The sequence below is a fragment of the Furipterus horrens genome, unplaced genomic scaffold (assembly GCF_987537825.1).
Source record: "Furipterus horrens unplaced genomic scaffold, mFurHor1.1.pri manual_scaffold_7, whole genome shotgun sequence".
In the NCBI taxonomy this organism is placed as follows: domain Eukaryota; kingdom Metazoa; phylum Chordata; class Mammalia; order Chiroptera; family Furipteridae; genus Furipterus; species Furipterus horrens.
The window spans coordinates 52414618-52422375 of NW_028327177.1; the positions used below are offsets into that span (position 1 = coordinate 52414618).

The following is a 7758-nucleotide window of genomic DNA, read 5'->3' on the forward strand; positions in this document are numbered from 1 at the left end:
TACTATAATAAAAATACCATAGTCTGGGAAACTTAAGACATTTACTTCTCACAGTTTTGAAGGCAAGGAAGTCCAAAGCCAAGGTGCTATTTAATTTTGTTCTTGGTGAGAACTCTCCCTGTATTGCAGACAGCTGCCTCCTTACAATGTGCTCACATGGCAGAGGGAGCTTTCTCTGGTGTCTTTTCTTCTAAGGCACTAATCTTAGTCATGAGGGCCCCATATTTCTGAGCTAATGACCTCCAAAGGTGTCATTGGGGGTTAGTGCTTCAACATACAAATCTGGGGGGACACAGACATTCAGTTCCTAGTACAATGTGCCTGTTAGTTAAAAAGATGAAGGGCCCTGGACAGGTTGGTTGGATCATCATCCCATACACCAAAGGCTTGTGGATTCAATCTCCTTCTCCCTTTCTCTCCCTTTCTCTTGCTCTAAAATAAAAAAAATAAATAAATCTTTGAGTTAGAATTTTGTTAGTAAGATAAAATATTATATCCCCAACTCTTTATTAGCACACAGTTACAGGGAAAGGATAAAAATAGATTTGCTTCAGGTGTTATGCTATCAAATAATAATGCTTTCAAACTATGTATATGCATGTGATACAGAGTATCAACTAGCTTTGGCTGAATATATTTTTGTGTGTTTTAAACCTGATTCCTGGAAAATTAAAAATTATTAACACTAATTCTTTTCAGTTTCTGTGTTTTAACTCTTTAAAATATCAACCTGAATATTGTGTTACTCCATGGTACAGAAAATAAGCTACTTTAAATACATACTTACTATTTAAAATGATACATAATGTGTATTAATGCCTGCATTAAGGGGTTTTCTCTAAATTAGAGAAATAAATTGATTAACAAATAAATTAGATTAATAAAATGATTTAAGATTAGATGGAAATGTTTTGTTTCTGTGTCTCAGAAAAGGAAAATAATGAGTCTCTGGGATCATTAAATTCTAAATTAAAATTTTTTTCTTCTGAACCAATTATTATTTTCCTAAAATAATGAAAGCATCTTTAAAATCAATAGCATACTAAATAAGTTTGGAAAAGATAACTAATTTGGTGAGAGTTAAATTTGCTACTGTGAGAAGAATGTAATTAAAGGATTTGGTGAGCTTCATCCACTGTCTAATATGGATCAGTTCATAAAAAGCAGGTATGTTTGCTGAAGTAGATAACAAAAGTGAATCTGCTTGTAGAAATTTAGAAATATCCTATATTATTATTTGGTTTCTATGAGATATATTTTATTCATTTATATGTTTATTCACCTCACAAAAATCTGCTGAGAATTGGATCAAGTAAGACAAAGCCTCTGCCTGCCAATCTGGATGCCATGGGTCAGTACTAGAGTGAGCAGTGACAGCCAGAACATAGCCCATGCAGGGCAAAGTAATTTCAAAATAAGTTAACTGTTCTCTTTCCTTGGGTTTTCCCAGAGCCCAACTCTGAAACAAAAGAGTATACTTGATTTGGAAGTTGACTTCAGGAAACAGCAGAGTGGGGAGATAAAACAGAAAGGGAAAGAAGTCAAGAATGGTTGTGCTATAATGCTGCAGCTCCCTTGGGGCTCCTAAAGGTGATATATGGTGTTGGAGCAGGGAGTCCAGCCAGGCCAGCGTGCCTGTGGTCTTGGCAGGGGCGCCAGTTAGGTAGAGCCCCAGTTGTACAGTTGTATGCGCTGTGGATTTTACATTGGTTTCTCAAAGACCCTACGACAGAGATTTTCAGTCTCTCTCTCTCTCTCTCTCTCTCTATATATATATATATATAAAGTGGCATACTTAACCTAATTACTAAAAATTTGCAGCATATCAAAAAATAATTTTTGCCTATCTGACACAAAAATAGGCATAATTTTGATTTATTCACACTAAAAAGCTATTGTATTGGTTGTTGTGTCTTTTTTTTTTTATTTGTTTCATTTTATATTCAAAATCCAAGGGAAAAAAGGTCAGTGTCCCTGACTAAATAATCAGGTACTACACGTTTTAAAAATTCATGCAGCACACCATTTGAAAATTGCTGCTTTAAAAGAACATGAGCCCCTCCTAATACATCTTCCACATCCCGCAGTCACCCCAAGGAAAAAATTCTTTTCTCTCCTAGCCTCTTCAGCTTTTAGTTCTATCCTTTCCATCTCTGATTTGGAAGAAGATGAAAGAATGGGAAAAACCTTAAATTTTCTGTTTTTGCTTTGAATTTTATTTAACTCAGTAATAGCTCTTATGCAAGCAGTACTGAGATGTGTCATGTTATCACAGAGAGGGGTGTGGCAACCTCTGCTGGGGATGGTTGGAGAAGGCTCCTTAATAGCTGCAGCCTCAAGGGGTCTAAGAATTTGTGGTGTGGGGAAGTAAGGCCACCCCATGAGAGGAAAAACACAAGCAAAGTTCCAGGGTGCCCTAAAAAGGAGAAAATGTGCTTTGTGCCTGGGTGAAGAGTACAAGGGTGTTAAAAAAAGAGGTCTTGAGTTATGTAAAGCCAGATTGCACATTGGAAGATTAGGAAGGAAAGTTGCCAAAAATAAAAATAAAAATAAAAATGCTTTTCTCCAAACTGCTAAAAACATTAAAGATTTACTTAACCCTAAGTCATGTATAATGACATAATAGAAAGGAAGACAGGAAAAAACAGTTGGAGGTGGGTAACACAGCCAAGTCTTCATTTTTCCATAATGAAAGTAATAAGTACTAAGTAATAATAAAGATAATGAGCAATAAGGAAGGATAAAAATGACAATGAAATATTTTATGTACAAATAATTCCATTAGACATTGTTAAGTAGGCTAAAGATAATTGTATGTAGAAATGAGAGTTGGAATAAGGAGAGAAAATAAATTGATGAAGGATAATTTAACTTTTAAAGCTATGTGTTACTTTGATAAAAGTCGTCGTCGGCAGCCGTCCGTCTCAAGAGACGATGGTGTAGCTTCTTAAGAGTCTATCTGCACCGCCGAGAATGGCTGTGCAGTCCAACTCGGGAGTGACACGGTATCTGTCTCCTCCCGTGTTGAATCGACATCTTGTGATGACGCTGGAGTGTCCTCTCCAGTGAAGCTGAAGCTACAGAGCCTGGGCAGGGTGATATGGAGGGTCTGCTGTTGCCCATGCAGCAGACCCCCCCCTCTCTTCGCAGCTGAAGGGTCCAAGGGAAAGACGGAGTCAATACAGCTTGGCTTCAGGTGCGCCGCAGGAGTTGCCGGTGTTAACTACAACGTCAAACCGCCTTAGGGACTCCGGCTCCGGATTTTCTGTCGGGGTTTACTCCCTTAGCCTTTCCCCTGAAGAGGTATGCCGCAAGGCAGCGGAGGTTTTTTGGAGTCAGAGTTTTCCTTCTCTGATGTGCCCTGACTGGAAGATCGAACCAGCGACACTTAGCTCGCAGGCCGACACTCAATCCACTGAGCCAAACCAGCCAGGGCTGTGATAAAAGTAAGGATAATTTTATTACAACTTGCAGATAAATACTTAATTGAATGGAGTTAATAAAAAATTTTTACTTGCATGATACTCTGTAAGATGTATACTTTTTATTTTTTTAATTGTTTTTCAGTTACAGTTGTCCCATTTTTCCCCCATTGCTCCCCCCCCACACACAAGATGTGTACTATTGTCACCTATATCTACTTCTAAGAGATCCATTGAATATTCTGCCTGATCAGGAAGCTCTGAAAAGTTTTCTTGCTTTTATTATCTTTATTATAATTATAGTCAATAGAGGCTCATAACTCTTTAGGATGTTAAAATTTTGCTCCATTATCAGTTTAAATAATTTCTCATAAGTATAGTCACTTTAAAGATCAAAAGCCAGCATTAGGAGAACAAAACAACTAGTTTGCCATTCCCTCCCTAGAATTCAACTATCCCTTTACCTTATTGAACTTCCAATCTAATTCAAATTTGCAAGGTTATGTGGCAAAACATTGAGGGAGAGAGGTGACTTAGATGGGCATCTTATTCTCTTTTATGCTTACAAGGTTTGAAGATGACAGGTACTGCACTTTCCCCTCAATTAATGTGGAGTAAGTCAATGTTCCTTCTCAGGCACTGAAGAACTGTGACCTGTAGCCCTTTTTACGTTGATCAACCTTAATAAACATTCATGTAAAGTTTTCATTATAATTTTGCCACTCATTTTCGCTCACACCCACTCGCCATTTTGATTTCACTTGGGGATTTTCTGTGATTCCAAATGAAATCTTCACATTTTATTTCCTGATTTAATGCAGCAGTAGATCCCATGAGCCAAGCTTGATAGATTACATATATAATCAGTGCTGCATTGTACCTAACTTCCACATCTTTCTGAAACTGGAACCCTTCTGCTGGTACATTGGCATATGAATTGAAACCAAATGTTTCACCTTGTATTGCCTCTGAAACAAGGCTAGCATCTTCATCAATATCACATGTAGAGAAGAACTGATCAATGACCTCATAGGCCAATTTGTAGATGTCTTCATTTTCATGATTTTGTAGTTGTTCAATTTTCTCCAGTCCTCCACATTCTTCTATAAGATTGGCTATGGTTTCTGCCTCATCTTCAACCATTTTTAATATATTGTTTAACCCATCAAGTACTACTTGCACAGCTTGAGCATCTTTTATAGGCAGCAACTTGCAAAATAGTGGAATACCATTTTGTTGAATTAGGTAACCCACGTGAGCTTTCCTTCCACTAATTGTTAAATTATGTATGGCCCAAGCAGTTTCCGAATGACAAAATCCCCCTTATCCAAAAGATGTATCATCATTGGAACAAGATTGGCATCAATTACTGCCTGAACCTGCTGCTAATTTCCTGAAGTAATGTTAGAGAGGAATCACACTGCTTCTTTATTAATTTTCTCTTTGGGATGTTTCAGAAGTGCTGGGAAATGTGACAGAGCATCACAGTTCAAAACTGCTTGTGTTTGCTCATCAGTTCCAGTAACAATGTTTCCCACAGCTTGGAGTGCAGCAGTCTGAACTTTAACTTCTTTGTGGCTGAGCAGAGGAACCAAATGAAGGACTATTCCATAGTCTATTACCATCTGTATCTGTTCATTGCCAGTATCAGTAAGATAAGAGAGGGTCCAGACTGTATCTACAATATATTTACATCTGAGTGATGAATTAAAACAGAAAGAGCTGGAGGAATCTCCAAAATGGTTTACACCGGGGGGGGGGGGGTATTTGTGCCAACATAAGTTGACCATAACCCAAGTAACATTTCCTAAGAATGTTATAGGAATAAATGGACTTATGAAGAAAAGTAAAGGTTTCACAACTCCAAGACTTATGACATAATCCCTACACTGTGGCTCATCACCTATTACATTTCCCAGTGCCCACACTGCTTGCTCACAAACATTTTGATGGGGTGAATGGAGAAGCCTCAGAAAAAGTGGCACAGCATTGAACTGAACTACTGCTTGAGTTTGTTCAGAGGTTCCAGACGCAATGTTTGTCAAAGCCCATGCAGCTTCAAACTGTAAAGAAGGGTTGTCATCTCTTTCAAGACAATGGACAAAAATAAGCAATATACCAAATTTTATTAAGTCATCAATTGGTGGATTTCAATCACTGCACAAAAGCTTCCTAGCAGCTTGAACTGCACTTAACTGATTTCCATGATTATCACTTGAAACATTTTGAACAAAGCTTCTAGAGAGGTATTTTGCACTTTATAATCACCATCTATATCAGAGTCTTCATAGATATCTTCATGTGGTACATTCTTTCTCTTTAAGGGTTGTTCAACTCTTTTATTCTTCATTAATTCAACTACAACCTCATTTTGTTGTCTTCTCATAGATTACAATTCACAGTCTTTGTCTTTGAAATTCCTGAGCCATTGGTTGTCCAGTTTCTTGTTGTCCACCATGGCCTGATCGATGGCTCCTTCCCTTGCCTGGACCCCACGGGAACCGCCCCAACTACCACACCACACTGACACTACTAGGAACTCAGGAACTGAGCCACCGCCTGAGCTGCTACACTCACCTGAGCGCCACTGCATCCTTCCTCCTCTCACATGCTTCTGCCCAGGCCTTCTCCTCCTCTCTTAACCCATCACACCCACCCCCCTCCCTATCTCCAGGGCAACAGCAGTTCCAGTAAGACAACTGCAGGGCTGGACAGCAGCAAACACAGCAGAATGAACTGCTGGCTGAGAGGGGGAGGCAGCCTAGAACTCAGTTTCACTATTTTAAATGTTAGGTACATGTATAATTTTGAACAATTACAGATTGACTGTCTAGAGTTAAACAGACTCATTCAAATAATAGCCCAGGGTCATCCATGCATCCAGACCAGTTAGTGAAGTAAACCTCAAGAGTCTCCTCCTGGCTTCTGCCTGTTTCAGCTGAGCTTCCTGGACAGTGTCTGCTCCCCTTCTTGGCTTCCAGGTCTCGGCTATGGTAGGTTCTGCTGTCAGCTCAGTGCTGCTGCCTTCGCCCAGAGAAGGCCTGGCTCACCCTGATAATCACCTCCGCTCCATGCAGGAATTCCTACCTTTCTCCAGACATCCCCAGGATCCAGAGGATTTCTGGCTTCAAAGCATGAAAAGATCCCCAATGATCTATGATCAGGCACATTCTTAACAAGGGTGATGTCAGTCCGGGGGTGGAGGGAATATTTCCAAGGCTTTTCAAAATATCACTTGATCACCTATTCATCATATATTCTGGAGTGGTTCCTTCCCTCAGTGATGTGGTAGTCTGCACCCTCTAAAGCTTACAGACACTGGCTTATAACATGTAGGCACAGCTCTTGTAACATGCTAGGTGTTCCCACCAACTTTCAAACTTTCATTCTTCAACATTCTCTATAACCTCAGAGAAGGTGTAATTTATTTTTATCAATAAATGTTAGATGGGAAAGCAGAGGCAAAACAACACAGCTTTCCAGCCTTGTGCCTGTAATGTACAAATACATATGAACGCCACACAAATTCTGTGGACCAGGAGATCCGTTTTAACTGAGGCTCAACTGTAGGGAATTTTCCTCCAAAGGTCACTCACGTGGCTTTCTTCAGGATGCAGTTTGGAAAGAGAGCCCAAGATCCTACCTGTTAGCCTGGGCATGCACATGGTTCCCTCCTATGGGATCTCCACAGAGGACAGCTCAAAACATGGGTGCTTGCTTTCCCAGATCCAGGCATATGACACAGACTGAGAGATAGACAGGAACAGAGAGACAGAAACACATGTACACAGACAATAAAATAGGTATTTAGAGGATGGACGTCTACTCGAGGATGAGTATGAGCAAGAGCCAGGAGCTGACAGCCCACGGCCTTGGCTGTATTCTAAGGTGTTTAGAAGCCAGTAACTAAAACTCAGTGGATCCACAAGAATGTTCCCACCAGGAAGAGGAATCACTAGAGCTACTGTGAAGGTTCCCACCACATGGAACAACATGAAACACTTGGTCTGTTTCTAAGTTTAACAAAAAGACACTGGAAGGTTTTAGACCAGTGGGTGACAACCTGAATTTCCTATAATATCAACCCCTTGAAGGTATATAGCTAAAAAAGAGGCCAAGATAGGCAGTGATTTTCCCAAGATCACACTCTGGGCCACAGGCCTGTTTATATTGGTGTTCCCTGCTACCTCACACTCATTTCTGCAACTCTTCCACCTGTATGTTTATGTATCACAGCCCATGTTGTTAGAGGCATTATCTCATTCACACATTGGCATATCCTTAGGAAATGGTGTTTAAACACCACATTAGACACGTTGGGAGACTGGGGAGGCCC

The 7758-nt window shown here is 39.9% G+C and overlaps 1 pseudogene; it reads right to left on the minus strand.

Annotated features, from left to right (window-relative positions):
• Positions 1-4145: 4145 nt before the first annotated feature.
• Positions 4146-5880, minus strand: LOC150004455 (importin subunit alpha-3 pseudogene; annotated as a pseudogene).
• Between the last annotated feature and the right edge of the window lie 1878 nt (positions 5881-7758).